The 15827-nt window shown below is 40.3% G+C and overlaps 1 long non-coding RNA gene across 1 annotated transcript in view; it reads left to right on the forward strand.

The window, feature by feature from the left end:
* The window catches only part of LOC135521226 (uncharacterized), a 30041-nt gene extending 23386 nt beyond the window's left edge, over positions 1-6655 (forward strand). The window contains exon 3 of the long non-coding RNA XR_010452511.1: positions 6519-6655. This is a non-coding gene — a long non-coding RNA (uncharacterized LOC135521226). The remainder of the gene's footprint in view (positions 1-6518) is intronic.
* The last annotated feature ends 9172 nt before the right edge of the window (positions 6656-15827 follow it).

Genomic DNA, 15827 nt, shown 5'->3' on the forward strand with positions numbered 1-15827 from the left:
AGTATGTCTCTATAAGCTTGGCACATCTAGCCACTGGGATTTTTGCCCATTCTTCAAGGCAAAACTGCTCCAGCTCTTTCAAGTTGGATGGGTTCCACTCGTGTACAGCAATCTTTAAGTCATACCACAGATTTTCAATTGGATTGAAGTCTGGGCTTTGACTAGGACCTTCCAAGACATTTACATGTTTCCCCTTAAACCACTGGAGTGTTGCTTTAGCAGTATGTTTAGGGTCATTGTCCTGCTGGAAGGTGAAACTCGGTCCCAGTCTCAAATCTCTTGAAGACTTAAACAGGTTTCCCTCAAGAATTTCCCTGTATTTAGCGCCATCCATCATTCCTTCAATTCTGACCAGTTTCCCAGTCCCTGCCTAGGAAAAACATACCCACAACATGATCCTGCCACTATCATGCTTCACTGTGGGGATGGTGTTCTCGGGGTGATGAGAGGTGTTGAGTTTGCACTAGACATAGAGTTTTCCTTGATTGCCAAAAGCTCAATTTTAGTCTCATCTAACCAGAGTACATTCTTGCATATGTTTGGGGAGTCTCCAACATGCCTTTTGGCAAACACCAAATGTGTTTGCTTATTTTTTTCAAAGTACGTTCATCTCCAGGAGACAGAACGCGTCTCCTTCCTGTGCGGTATGACGGCTGAGTGGTCCCATGGTGTTTATACTTGCGTACTATTGTTTGTACATATGAACATGGTACAGTTCAGGTGTTTTGAAATTGCTCCCAAGGATGAACCTGACTACAAAGGTTGACAATTTTTTTGCTTGGCTGATTTCTTTTGATAATCCCATGATGTCAAGCAATGTCAAGCACTGAGTTTGAAGGTAGGCCTTGAAATGCATCCACAGGTACACCTCCAATTGACTCAAATGATGTCAATTAGCCTATCAGAAGATTCTAAAGCCATGACATAATTTTCTGGAATTTTCCAAACTGTTTAACCTCTTGGAACTCTAGGGGCAGTATTTCATTTTTGGATAAAAAAACTTTCCCGTTTTAAACAAGATATTTTGTCACGAAAAGATGCTCGACTATGCATATAATTGACAGCTTTGGAAAGAAAACACTCTGACGTTTCCAAAACTGCAAAGATATTATCTGTGAGTGCCACAGGACTGATGCTACAGGCGAAACAAAGATGAAACTTCAAACAGGAAATGAGCAAAAATTTTGAAGCGCTGTTTTCCAATGTCTCCTTATATGGCTGTGAATGCGCCCTGAACGAGCCTACAATATCTGCCGTTTCCCCAAGGTGTCTGCAGCATTGTGACGTATTTGTAGGCATATCATTGGAAGATTGACCATAAGAGACCACATTTACCAGGTGTCCGCCCGGTGTCCTGCGTCGAAATTGGTGCGTAAACTTCAGCTGCAAGTATTTTTCCATGTGATTGAGAGGAGAAAACTTACACGAACGATATATCAATGAAGAAATATGTGAAAAACACCTTGAGGATTGATTCTAAACAACGTTTGCCATGTTTCAGTCGATATTATGGAGTTAATTTGGAAAAAAGTTTGGCGTTTTGGTGACTCAATTTTCGTTTTTTTTGTTTTGGTAGCCAAACGTGATGAACAAAACGGAGCGATTTCTCCTACACAAAGAATCTTTCAGGAAAAACTGAACATTTGCTATCTAACTGAGAGTCTCCTCATTGAAAACATCTGAAGTTCTTCAAAGGTAAATGATTTTTTTGCTTTTCTGGTTTTTGTGAAAATGTTGCCCGCTAAATGCTACGCTAAATGCTACGCTAGCTATCAATACTCTTACACAAATACTTGTTTTGCTATGGTTGAAAAGCATATTTTGAAAATCTGAGATGACAGTGTTATTAAGAAAAGGCTAAGCTTGAGAGCTAGCCTATTTATTTTATTTCATTTGCGATTTTTATGAATAGTTAACGTTACGTTATGCTAATGAGCTTGAGGCTATAGCTGGATACAGGTTTTTTTCGTAGCCAAATGTGAACAAAACGGAGCGATTTGTCCTACACAAATATATTTTTTTGAAAAACTGAACATTTGCTATCGAACTGAGAGTCTCCTCATTGAAAACATCAAGTTCTTCAAAGGTAAAGGATTTTATTTGAATGCTTTTCTTGTTTTTGTGAAAATGTTGCTGGCTGAATTCTAGGCTTATAGCTATGCTAGCTATCAATACTCTTACACAAATGCTTGTTTAGCTATAGTTCAATAGCATATTTTGAAAATCTGAGATGACAGTGTTGTTAACAAAAGTCTAAGCTTGAGAGCAAATATATTTATTTCATTTCATTTGCGATTTTCATGAATAGTTAACGTTGCGTTATGCTAATGAGCTTGAGGCTATAAATAGGATTCCGGATACGGGATTGCTCGTCGCAAGAAGTTAAAAGCACAGTCAACTTGGTGTATGTAAACTTTTGACCCACTGGAATTGTGATACAGTGAAATAATCTGTCTGTAAACAATTGTTGGAAAAATGACTTGTGTCATGCACAAAGTAGATATCCTAACCAACTTGCAAAAAGTATAGTTTATTAACAAGAAATTTGTGGAGTGGTTGAAAAATTAGTTTTAATGACGCCAACCTAAGTGTATGTAAACTTCCGACTTTAACTGTAGGTGTTCCTTTTGTCCAGGTGGGAAAGGGCAGTGTTGAGTGCAATAGAGATTGCATCATCTGTGGATCTGGTGTGTCGGTGTGCAAATTGGAGTGGGTCTTGGGTTTCTGGGATAACGGTGTTGATATGAGTCATGACAAGCCTTTCAAAGCGCTTGGCGGCTACAGACGTGAGTGCTACCGGTCGGTAGTCATTTAGGCAGGTTACCTTAGTGTTCTTGGGCACAGGGACTAGGGTGGTCTGCTTGAAACATTTTGGTATTACAGACTCAGACAGGGAGAGGTTGAAAATGTCAGTGAGGACACTTGCCAGTTGGTCAGCGCATGCTATGTACACATAGTGGTAAGCAGTCTGGCCCAGCGGACTTGTGAATTTCGACCTGTTTAAAGGTCTTGCTCACATCAGCTAAAGAGAGCTTGATCACACAGTCATCTGGAACATGCATGCTTCGGTGCATCTTGCCTTGAAGTGAGCATAGAAGTAATTTAGCTCGTCTGGTAGGCTCGAGTCGCTGGGCAACTCGCGGCTGTACTTCCCTTTTGTAGTCTGTAATAGTTCTCAAGCCCTGCCACATCCGACGAGCCTCGGAGCCGGTGTAGTACAATTCAATCTTAGTCCTATATTGACACTTAGCCTGTTTGATGGTTCATCGGAGGGCGTAGCAGGATTTCTTATCATCATCCGGGTTAGAGTCCCACTCCTTGAATGCGGCAGCTCTACCCTTTAGCTCAGTGCGGATGTTGCCTGTAATCCATGGCTTCTGGTTGGGGTATGTACGTACGGTCACACTGGGGACATCACCGATGCACTTGTTGATGAAGCCAGTGACTGATATGGTGTACTCCTCAATGACTTCGGAAGAATCCTGGAACATATTCCAGTCTCTACTAGCAAAACAGTCATGTAGCTTAGCATAAATTGGATTTAGTAGAAGTGCCACCTTTGGATGAGCATTTTCCTGTTTGCTTATAGCCATATACAGCTCATTGAGTGCAGACTTCGTGCCAGCATCGGTTTGTGGTGGTAAAAAGACATCTACGAAAAATATAGATTAAAATTCCCTTGGTTAATCATGTGGTCTACATCTTATCATGAGATACTCTACCTCAGGTGAGCAAAACCTTGAGACTTCCTTACTATTAGATTTTTGTTCACCAGCTGTGATTTACAAATATACATAGACCGCCACCTCTTGTCTTACCGGAGGCAGCTGTTCTATCTTGCCGATGCTGCATAAAACCCACCAACTTTATTTTATCCATGTCGTCGTTCAGCCACGACTCGGTGAAATATAAGATATTACAGTTTTTAATGTCCTGTTGGTAGGATATTCGTGATCGTAGCTCGTCTATTTTGTTATCCTGTTATTGTATGTTGGCTAATAGTACTGATGGTAGAGGCAGATTAACCATTCGCCGTCGGATCCTTAAAAGACATCCCAACCTCCTTCCCGATATCTCTGTCTCTTTCTCCTGCCAATGATTGGGATGTTGTCCTTGTCGGGTGTCTGAAGTATATCGTTTGTGTCCGACTCATTAAAGAAAACATCTTCTTCCAGTACGAGGTGGGTCGCTGTCCTGATATCCAGAAGCTCTTTTCAGTCATAAGAGACAGAGGCAGAAATATGATGTACAAAATCAGTTAAAAATAATGCAAAAAAACCGACACAAAATAGCACAATTGGTTAAGAGACCGTAAAACGGCAGTCGGTGCCATTCAAAAGAAATGCTGCAAAGAAGCCACGACCTGTAACAGGATTCTTCCGTCGAAGGAGAGGAGGACCAAAATGCAGCGTTGTTGAAATTAATGTTTGTTTTTAATAAGAAAACTATACATGACTAAACTACAAAAACAACAAACGTGTAAACCCAAAACAGTCCCGTGTGGAACAAACACTGACACAGAAGACAATCACCCACAAAACCCAACACCAAACAGGCTACCTAAATATGGTTCCCAATCAGAGACAATGACTAACACCTGCCTCTGATTGAGAACCATATCAGGCCAAACACAGAAACAGACAAACTAGACACACAACATAGAATGCCCACTCAGATCACACCCTGACCAAACAAATCATAGAAACATACAAAGCAAACTATGGTCAGGGTGTGACACTACCAAAGGACACCAATAAGAAGAAGACTTACTTGGGCCAAGAAACACGAGCAATGGACATTAGACCGGTGGAAATCTGTCCTTTGGTCTGATGAGTCCAAAGATTTTTGGTTCCAACAGCCGTGTCTTTGTGAGATGCAGAGTAGGTGAACGGATGATCTCTGCATGTGGGGTTCCCACTGTGAAACATGGAGGAGGAGGTGTTATGGTGTGGGGGTGCATTGCTTGTGACACCTCCAGGCTATGTAAGGGCTATTTGACCAAGAATGAGAGTGATGGAGTGCTGCATCAGATGATCTGGCCTCCACAATCAGCCGACCTCAACTCAATTGAGATGGTTTGGGATGAGTTGGACTGCAGAGTAAAAAAACAACAGCCAACAAGTGCTCAGCATATGTGGGAACTCCTTCAAGAATGTTGGAAAAGCATTCCTCATGAAACTGTTTGAGAGAATGCCAAGAGTGTGCAAAGCTGTCATCAAAGCAAAGGGTGGCTACTTTGAAGAATCTCAAGTATAAAATATATTTAGATTTGATTAAAACCTTTTTGTTTACTACATGATTGCATATGTGTTATTCTTCTTCTTCATTATTATTCTACAATGTAGAAAATAGTACAAATAAAGAAAAACCCTTGAATGAGTAGGTGTGGTCAAACTTTTGACTGATACTGTATATGGGTCAGGGTCAGGGTCATGCCTCTGTTTGAGGATTTGACATATGTTTGTACATACATAACATTTACTTCGTCAGTCACCTGGACAAAAAAGGATTTGCTAGGATTATTATACTTTTGCTTTCACGTCCATATTGGGAGGGGAATGTAGCCATGGTTGCTGAAACAATTTGGGACTATAAATCATTGAAATCTTCAGGAAATGCCAACCTTTTTTCTACAAAATTTATTCATGTGAACCATTACAGTACATGTTCTTTGTAAGTGTTGTGCTTTTAAAAATAGTTATTCAGATAAGTGCTTTTACAGTGGGTGTGTCATTTTTCCCAAACACAATGGTGAATCTGTTGTTTTGTGAAGGGCAAATACTATCATATGATCCAAGCCTAGCTCCTCTCTGAGAACATGGCACTGGCTTTGGACACTGTCCATGTCAGGCTACTGTAGGTCAAAGAAATCAAATACTTTCATGGAACGGGCCAGGTAACACCTCACTTCCAAACCCACAGCTCTTAAAGGGAAATCACACCCAACCAGCACTCTCATGAAACTAATACCTGTTTGTGGTGTGTGTGTGTGTGTGTGTGTGTGTGTGTGTGCACGTGTGCGTTTGTGTATCTCTGTGTGTGCCTGTGTATGTGTGTGCATGCGTGTATAAGTGTGTAAAGGCACCTGCCACCATGAATACTCAGGAGCCAAAAGGCTAAGACACTGCTAAAATTGAAATACAGTAAGAGGTGGAAGGAAAGAGAGAGAGAGAGAGAAAAAAAGGATAGTGAAAGTAAGAAAATACAGAAATAAAGGTGAGGGGAGAGAGAGAAAAGACAGTGGGGAGAGGTTGGGTGACAGGCAGCTGTGGAGACAGGGTTGTTAGTTTATGTAGGCTGCGGGCTGAGTCGACTGGAAAATTTTGATCACTTTAATTTACTATATCCAGCGCAGCCACTCTCCCTGTCCAGTGCTTTTATCAAGCCCGGTGAGCTGCTATTGATTTTTTTATTTTCTGCTCAGGATAAGAAGACAGAGAGTTAGGGAGCTCTAGTGAATGGAGAACTTTCCTCAGATTGCTGCTATTCTCCAGCTTATTGCATCCTGTCGTTTGTAGTTTCAGATGATGTCCAGTACGCCACGGCTGCTCCAGCCAATAAACAAGGTGACTAACAATGGAAGTGGACCAGGAATGAAGAGAGGGAGACAGGGTATAACCTCACAACACTCAGCAGGAGAGGGGGGGGGGGGGGGTGCAACGTGTATCAAATACAAAATGGTTTTATGCATCTGTAGTCTATTTTGGAATGATTAACATGTTGTGTAGTTCTGTGTACATCATTTTGATCTGACCATAAGATGATATTAGATTGTTTTAAAGAAATATTTAGGGGTCTTAAAAAATGTATTGTTTTCTTTACATTCTTGGGAATATCAAAGTGACATTCATTTAACAGATAAAACAAATTAGTTGATTTTAATATACATAATGGAAGAGGCAGGATAATGGAAATGATTTATTTCCCAGGAGGAAGTTTCACAAGTCCCATGATAGAATTAAATGATTTTAGGACTGAAGGCAAAAAGACTATTGAACTTTTATGTGTGTATGTATATTGGTGTGCCTCTTTGTGCTTCTGTGTGTCTCCTTGAGCAAAATTCATTATCACCTTTGCCCCACAGAAAATGCAATTAATTGTGGAAATAATGATTTTCTCCAAACTGAAATTAGACTTTTATTTCTTTCCCCAATTCATGGCTTATTGAGAACCTTGATATTAAAATTGTTGTACATTTCTATCGAATGCAAATTCTTGAGTGTTTGTGTGCACGTTAGATAAAGGAGGAGCAAGAGAGAGAGAAGAGAGAGAGAGAGAGAGAGAGAGAGAGAGAGAGAGACAGCGATAGGGCAAGAGAAGCACAAGGATAGGGAGAGAGCGAAAGCAAGAGATGGAGGGAGAGAGAGGCAGAGAGAGAGAGACAGAGGAAGAGAATGAAAGAAAGATCGAGAGCAAGCGAGGGGGAGAGAGAGTGAGAACAAATCTCAGCTGAAAGAGAGGAGGTTAGTGACAGTCTGATAAAAGATGTCTCCAAAATACTAATTAAAATTGAATACCCTTGCAAATGCAACGCAACATGCAATCTCCAGGTAATTCATTTAGAGCAGCTATCTCAGTGTGAAGCTTTCATTTTTTATCACTGGTTCTTTATTACTTTTTATTTTATTTTTCACACTTTATGTTCTGCCTCCGTCTCTCTCAATCCTCTTAGGAGCTCTCTTTTCTTTGTGCTGCCCTTGATGTCACCCGCAAAGGGAAAATAAAATCAAACCAATTAACCCAAAGTGGGTCCTTTTTCCAAAACACTTCAGAGGCTCGGTTCATAATTTTTTTTTTATATAATTTTTTAAACACTCCCTAATGTAACTAACTCTAAAGTCACAATCAAGATCCCATTACTGCTGGATCCAGACTGGATGTCTTCAGTGGAAGAATGCCGGTCTTGCTCTATGACTTAACTAGTGTTTACATTGTCAAGGTTTTATATTTTCCAAAGTGGAGGATCTTGAAGTAAAAGAGGTTGATTGTACAGTGTGGTGTGCCTTCGTACCCGACAGCACTTGAATGATTTAGTCACTTACTACTGTAGGAGACGGTCCACTTTAGCCACATGGTAAGGCGATTCTTTGTAAATTCGATCATGTTTAGAATGCAAGATGTGAAATGAAATAAAGGACACACACAAGACAACACAACACACAGAAAACATCTCATCCTAACGATTGTCTGTTGAAGATTGCTTTCATAAGGTTATTTCCCCTTTGCTAACATTTATATTCACTATGAGTTTTTTGGCAAACATTAATGTTGACCTTGGCAGTAACATACATGATACATCTTGTGAACAATACTATTTGCAAAACAGGACAATAATCATATGAATATAATGTAAATCAGTGGAGGCTGCTGAGGGGAGGACGGCTCATCAGAATGGCTGGAACAGAGCAAATAGAACGACATTAAACACATGGAAACCATGTGGTTGATGTATTTGATACCATTCCACCCATTCCGCTCCAGTCATTACCACCAGCCCGTCCTCCCCAATGAAGGTGCCACCAACCTCCTGTGACGTGAATTCAATATGAACTGTGTAAATAAAGAATTGGTAAGTTGGTGCATAAATATTTGGGATGTTCTAGGTAGAAATAGGCCCAATACATTTCCCTAATTGGTGCCTTAATGATTGGCTGACTCCATCAAAGTGTTTACCTCTCTCGTCATGGGAAAACTCTACAATTGGTTTAGATCTGTCCAATCATGTCCTGTGAGGTTGCTAGCCTATCAGTCCAACTCCCGTAGTCCAACCGAGGAAGGAGCGTTTTGGTGTGAGGATATCCTGACCGCACTCATCTAATTGTGTAATTGTACACTTTTCTTTCTTAAACTTGAAGTATAAGAGAGAAAATAAGTAAGTATGTGCTGTCTGGTTACACACACACTAAACCAAAATGAGGACTGTAATTAATCGATCGCTTTTGCACATAATTACTGCTACTATTTTGATGTTTTTCCCAACCATCTTTAGCCATTACACCTTTTCAAAGTGGATTAACTGAGGAGAGCAGAGTGCAATGTGTCTACAACGGTATCCATTCTATTGCTCAGTATTCTGCATTTATTTTAGTATAGATAAATGAACAGAAAACAGAAAAATTTGTGGGATGAAAGTTGAGAGATGTGTACTAAATATGACAAATAAACAAGCAAATGATGGTTAAAAGTGATGGATAAAAGTGATCTCCTCCACAGACAACTTCTTCACATGTAATAATAGCCAGGTTTCCTTTCACTAGCTTACTATCCCAGGTTACAACGCATCACTTCCCCTTTTAACTGGGGGTTGGAGGGCACCGGAGGCTGTGTTGTGGCAGCAGTAGCACTTTCACTTCCTGTTGTCTGGGTTAGGAGTACCAGCCATATGTCCATGTGATCTCACTTCACAGGAATTCACACAGCCCTCCGAGACCGGAGTCATAACACCATGCAGCCACTGGCTTCCTTTGATAAAGCACATACGCTTCACAAGAAATATCATTTTTCCAATGTTTTCTTCAAACCATTTCAGCTTGTGTATCTCACTTGAAATGAGGGAGAAGGGACCGCAACCTCTTCACTGTATATGTCTGGTTTCAATTATAGTTTAGTCATGAAGACATGGCGGCTTTCTGTGGATACGCTGTCCATTTGGGTTAAGCCATGCCCCTGACTCATTTTACTGTATGCATTTCTCGGCAACCTTTCCCAGAAAGAAAGACAAATCATATGACTAACAACATAATCACTCTGTAGGGCATACCATTTTGTGCATGTACGGAGGAGCTTTTTCAGAGAATACTTTAGTGACTAATCGACTTAAATGCCTTGTTTATTCTCAGCTCCCCCTGAGGATTTTGATACATTATTAATAGCAATGCCAAATGTTTTCCTGTTATTGTCGCAGTTTCTTGTCGTCATAGTCCCCAGTTACTACTTGATTCACAGAGGCATCGTGATATTAATGATTAGCGCTCCTAGCCCCTCAGGAGATGGAAATAACCACCTCTTCGTCCATCCTCCATTGATTATTGTTATCATTAATATGTCTAACAAGGACATACGTTGACAATTTTGCCAAGTCCGTGAGGTGTGACAGTGCCATGTCCTACAAAACATGGTTTCTTCCCTCTGAAATCAATGCGTAGACAGAGGACAATGCCAGTGTGAGTCCGTGTGGATATATAGGTCCTTGGCAGTGTTATTGATGTACTGTATCTCACATGATGAAATATAGGCTGTATGTGTGGTGCCTAAGAGATTGAGGAGTGATCAAGATCAATGAAGTAGCGTGAGCATTAATACACTACAACTTCATCCCTTGAACACCCCAGGTAATTTCTGCACTTACGCCCAACATAGACACACATGGACGTGCCTCAGTGCGCACTGGGAGAATTAGATTTTTCTGTTGGTGTTACAATCCAATATCTATCATTGAATGGGTTCTTTTCACAGCAATGGCCAAAAGGTCTCCCATTTTAGCATCAGCGAAGGGCCCCATCGGTACTGAAAATCAAATTGTTTGTGTGTTTTTAAACCAGTTAGGTCTATCGGCTTAAAAATTGTACTTTAGTTTGTAATGTTTGTACCTGGGTGACCTTTGTGAACTGCATGTTCTCACTGAAAGCTGCAGTCAGTAATGTGACATTTACTGTATTTGATGGTGGTCATTTGAGCACAAGCCCTTCATATGGATGAATGTACAGTCTTTTTTTAAATGTATTAATTCATAATTATTGTGGAATCTAATTTTTATTTATAAACTGAACACAAATATGAACTCAACATGTAAAGTTTTGGTCCCGTGTTTCATGAGCTGGAATAAAAGATCCCAGAAATGTTCCATATGCACAAGAAACGTATTTCTTTCAACTTTTGTGCACACATTTGTTTACATCCCTGTTAGTGAGCATTTATCCTTTGCCAAGATAATCCTTCCACCTGACAGCAGTCGCATTTCAAGAAGCTGATTAAATGGCATGATCATTACACAGGTGCACCTTGTGCTTGGGACAATACAAGGCCACTCTAAAATGTGTGCAATGCAGCAGATGTCTCAAGTTTTGAGGGAGCATGTAATTGAAATGCTGACTGCAGGAATGTCCACCAGAGCTGTTGCCAGAGATTTGAATGTTAATTTCTCTACCATAACCCGTTCCAACGTCGTTTTAGAACATTTGGCAGGCCTCACAACCACAGACCACATATATGGCGTAGTGTGGGCGAGCAGTTTGCTGATATCAACGTTGTAAACAGAGTGCCCCATGGTGGTGTTGAGGTTATGGTATGGGCAGGCTTAAGCAATTGCATTTTATCAATGGCAATTTGAATGCACAGAGATACCGTGACGAGATCCTGAGGCCCATTGTCGTGCCCTTCATCTGTCACCATCACCTCATGCCTCAGCATGATAATGCATGGTCTCATGTCGCATGTATCTGCACACAATTCCTGGAAGCTGAACATGTCCCAGTTCTTCCATGGCCTGCATACTCACCAGACATGTCACCAATTTAGCATGTTTGGGATGCTCTGGATCGACGTCTACGACAGCGTGTTCCAGATCCTGCCAATATCCAGCAACTTCGCACAGCCATTGATGAGGAGTGGGTCGCACAAAATATTGACTGGTTTCCTGATCCACGCCGCTTTGTTTTTTTAAGGTATCTGTGACCAACAGATGTATATCTGTGTTCCCAGTCATGTGAAATCCATAGATTAGTGTCGTATTAATTTATTTCAATTGACTGACTTCCTTACGTAAACTGTAACTCAGTAAAATCTTGTGAATTGATGCATGTTGCATTCATATTTTTGTTCAGTGTAGTAAAAATCTTTCATCAAACAACAGTTCAAGGACTCAAGACCCTCTTGAATGACTCAGTAAAGTTGTTAGAATAGTATAACTAAATTTGGGATCCTATTTTCAGACTCATATTACAACCATGCATTATCCTCCACTGGCCAGTATGAGTTGTTCATTTGAATAGGTCTGTTAGTGAGAGACAACAGAGGGGTTTTGTCAACCAGCTGACCTTTGAAGTGCACATGAAGGACGAGAATGAAGGGGAGAGAGAGGGGGTGGAAGGAAAACTTGGGCCAAGGTCAAGAAAGCTAATTTGTTTCCTCTGTCCCCTGCAGTCCCTAAGAGACAGACCACACGCTGTCCATACAAGTGTGTCTTTATTGTTCGAAAAAATCCTGGCATGAGGGTGGCGTCATTAGCTAGTGCATCTTTAGATCATGCATAGTATATCATATTTTATCTAATAGAAAAAGTAGAGGACTGATCACTAACATATTGAAGTTGCTGATACTGCATTCAGAGTTGATCAACATTTTTCCTGACTAGTTATGTTTGTCAAAGTACAGATGGATGTCTAGCCAGTCAAAAAACAATGTAAATGCAAACCTCAGCTACAGTCTTGATAAAAGATCCAGTAGATCTGAAAATGATTATGCTATTATAGGCCAGTTCCCTTACTTCTGCTGCTCAGCGTCTGACTGACATTCCAGAGAGAGAGAGAGAGAGAGAGAGAGAGAGAGAGAGAGAGAGAGAGGGGGGAAGAGAGAGAGGGAGACAGAACTTCCTAAGACATTATTTCCTCCATAACTAATCACATTCCCATAAGACACTGCCTGCTTGAAGGGATGGTATTTAAATACCTCATATCTAGGATCATACTGTATGTGGTAGTGTGAAAAAAATCATTGGCTGCTCAATAAAACCTTTAGTTGCTGACATAGTAACCCACAGTTGGATACTTCAAACAGTTGAAGACAAAGAGGAAGTTATTCCTTATGGTTGCCACCTCTAGGGCACACATGGCAGCCCAGCACAAGCAGCAAAGCAGTGGCTAAATCACAGCCTGTACATTGCTGTACAGCCTAAAGTGGGGAAAAAGCATTATGTAATTAGGAGAGACATTTCAATTGCCAACCCCTCAGGTTTGTCAAAGACCAGACCCTATAACTCACTGTACATTGCATTAGTTGACGGCTCTTCTTTTGGAAATAAAAGGAACCATTTGTGAGCACATTTACCTTGGCAAACACAGCCCCAAAACACATCGCCAGTCATCAAGCAGGAGAAAGGTCTGATAGGTGTGCAACTATAGAACCAATTTCTAGACTTGATCATATATTCACTGCATCACACCCCTACTACAAGTGGGGACAAAGGGGTTTTTAACATTAATTTCATATTTTATTTAAAAAAATAACAAATTACTTCATCCATTTATCTGCCATAAAAAAAATACTAATGACAAGTCATCAGAGTCAGAAAAAGATAAATATAGATCAATAAATAGAAGTTATATAAAACTTTGATTTTATTTTTTTTAATTAGCACCTGTGAGCTGCTTCCCATTAACACTGTGCACATTAAAAATCTCCCTGCTCTTCTAATTAAGTAAAGTGGAAACAGATTAGATCGCCTCTTTGAACAAAGGTCAGCTATTGCATCTCGGATCGTTCCTCTGTTTGTTTGTTTGCCTGACACTATAGAGAGTTCCTCGACTTCCTCAACTGAATGTCACTTCAGAATGGGTGTTTGTTTAGGAAAAACCTTTTTCTCCTCTCCATCTTGACTCCATCGTCTACTTTCTCCCCTCTTTCCTCGAATGTGATCGATAGATAAAGACCTTTGCTTGCCTCTCGGAACAGTTCTGTGGTGATTATTCTAGATTCAGTATAAATACCCTGTTTTAATGATATACCGTATTTATACACGTTTATGTCAAATAGATTTAGTTCATATGAGTCATAAGACAAGTCAAATGGCAGATTAAAGCTGGACTGATGAAAGATGAGCATCAATCAAAAGGTCCCTGGAGACTCTCAAAGACATGACATGGTTGTCAAGGAGAGAGTGGAAGTGCAGCGACTCACTCCCCTAGCCTTCCATTGATTGGTCTTTCATAACCATTAGTCCTGCTTTCAGAGCCCGTCTAACGAATGGCCAGTCTATCTATGTGATTTAAGACCTGACTCCTTTCTCAGAAAGAACTAATTCAAGAGAAACATTGCTATGAATCGTGTAACAGAGAGTTTAAATGCGTGAGAAATGCATCCATTTCGATCACGAGAGAATTTAATTTGAATCTCCACTTTCAATCGATCCGCTGTGGCATTAGTCTCGGAATTTGATGAGGAAATATGCGTCTGTCACCTTCTGCTGTTTTCAATAAAACATTGTTTTTACGAACTCAATACTCGACAGCCATTATTTATTGTAGAAAGTTAAATATTGTACATTGATTAAACAGGTAATTTCATACAATGCTATGGCTTTTGTTTTACTTTTCTAAACAGCAAATTCAGTGTAAGTTTGGTCAATGCTTCCACCCTGGACTCTCCTAAGTTTTGTTTTCTAAGTGAGATGGTCTAGCTGGCACACAGTGGTATGACCACCAGCATCACATTCTTTTCAGCTTGACCCCCCCCTCTTCCCTCTAAAAATCTGTGAGTTACGCATGAGAAGCAGCTGACAAAGGGGGCCAGACGGGAAGGAGAGCGACAGAATTTAATAAAGTTCAACAAGGCAGAAAGGATTGCGCAAGCAGTGAAAAGCAACTCTGCTTTTTTTCTTTACAACTTCTGCCTACTTAAACATTTTTACACCCCAAGCTTTTATCTGTGTCTGCATGCATTGACAGAGAAATAGAGGGATGGATAGAAAGAAGAGAGAGAGAGAGAGAGAGAGAGACGCTCATTCCGTTTTTATTGGAATGTTGACCGAGGATGGTCACCATCTGTGCAAACGGTCCAATTCCTCGACTCTCTCTGTAGCTTCTTCGCATCTGAAGTCATAAATATTGGAGGAAGCCTCCTTTCTGAGATAATCCAGAGAATATAATTGATATTGTTTCTGTTTTTCCCCACTGAATTCATTTCCCTATGCCTTATTTGTTTCTTTGTCTCTTTTTTTTCTACTTTGAAAAAACCCCATTTAGGCCTATTTGCTATTGAACACGTTTTTAAAATAATTGCTTTTTGGGCCTTTTCCCTTTCCAGTATTCACTATGACATCTGGTCCTTTTGTTTTACTTGTTTGGTGTCATAAATCTGACCTCTTTATTCCTCCGGAATGCCTCCCTACACTTATGTGTTGAGCCTGCTGTAGTGGGTTTCAATCATACGGAAGCTTCCACCTGGTGAATACTGAAAAGAGAGTCAATTGCATTGTTTTTAGTGGTAGAGATGCATTTTTTTATGACAAAATGATGGAAGAATGTTTATATTAATAACCCCCTCCGGTCTTACCGTAAGAAATAAGCGAGTGATTCTGTGCCAGTAATACATTTATGAATAAAAGTGCCTTCTTCAGCACAGTAGGGATACCCATTACAAGTGAGCATGGGGAAAATAATTGTGATGTGCAGATAGAATACACTTCAGCATGGCGATCCTGCTGAGGAATTGTTTAGAGAGCTGTACTTTCCCACTAAAAAGGGACACATGGTCACAGGCTCCCTGGCTCATTCACGCAAAGTCCATTTTTCGTGTGTCCATTCCAAATCAATTTTTTTAGTTGTAGTACATCGTTGAATTTGTTAGATCGATAGTTCATCCCAAATCCCTTTTATCCACCCAAATACATACTAAACCTGTTGATATATGGTGTTTTGTAGCTGGCTAGGGTGGTTCATATATCAAAAAATGTACCGTATTTCTTGTAGAAAAGGCGAGCTTTACTAAAGGTTAACCAGCTGTTTATATGTTAGTCTAGTAAACCATTATAACCATGGTTCTTGACAAACTCAAAACAGGTTTTGTAGAGACAGAAAGAGGGGTAATGTCAGCCTAAAGCAACTCCTAAATTG

This window comes from Oncorhynchus masou, chromosome 29 (assembly GCF_036934945.1).
Source record: "Oncorhynchus masou masou isolate Uvic2021 chromosome 29, UVic_Omas_1.1, whole genome shotgun sequence".
Taxonomy (NCBI): Eukaryota; Metazoa; Chordata; class Actinopteri; order Salmoniformes; family Salmonidae; genus Oncorhynchus; species Oncorhynchus masou.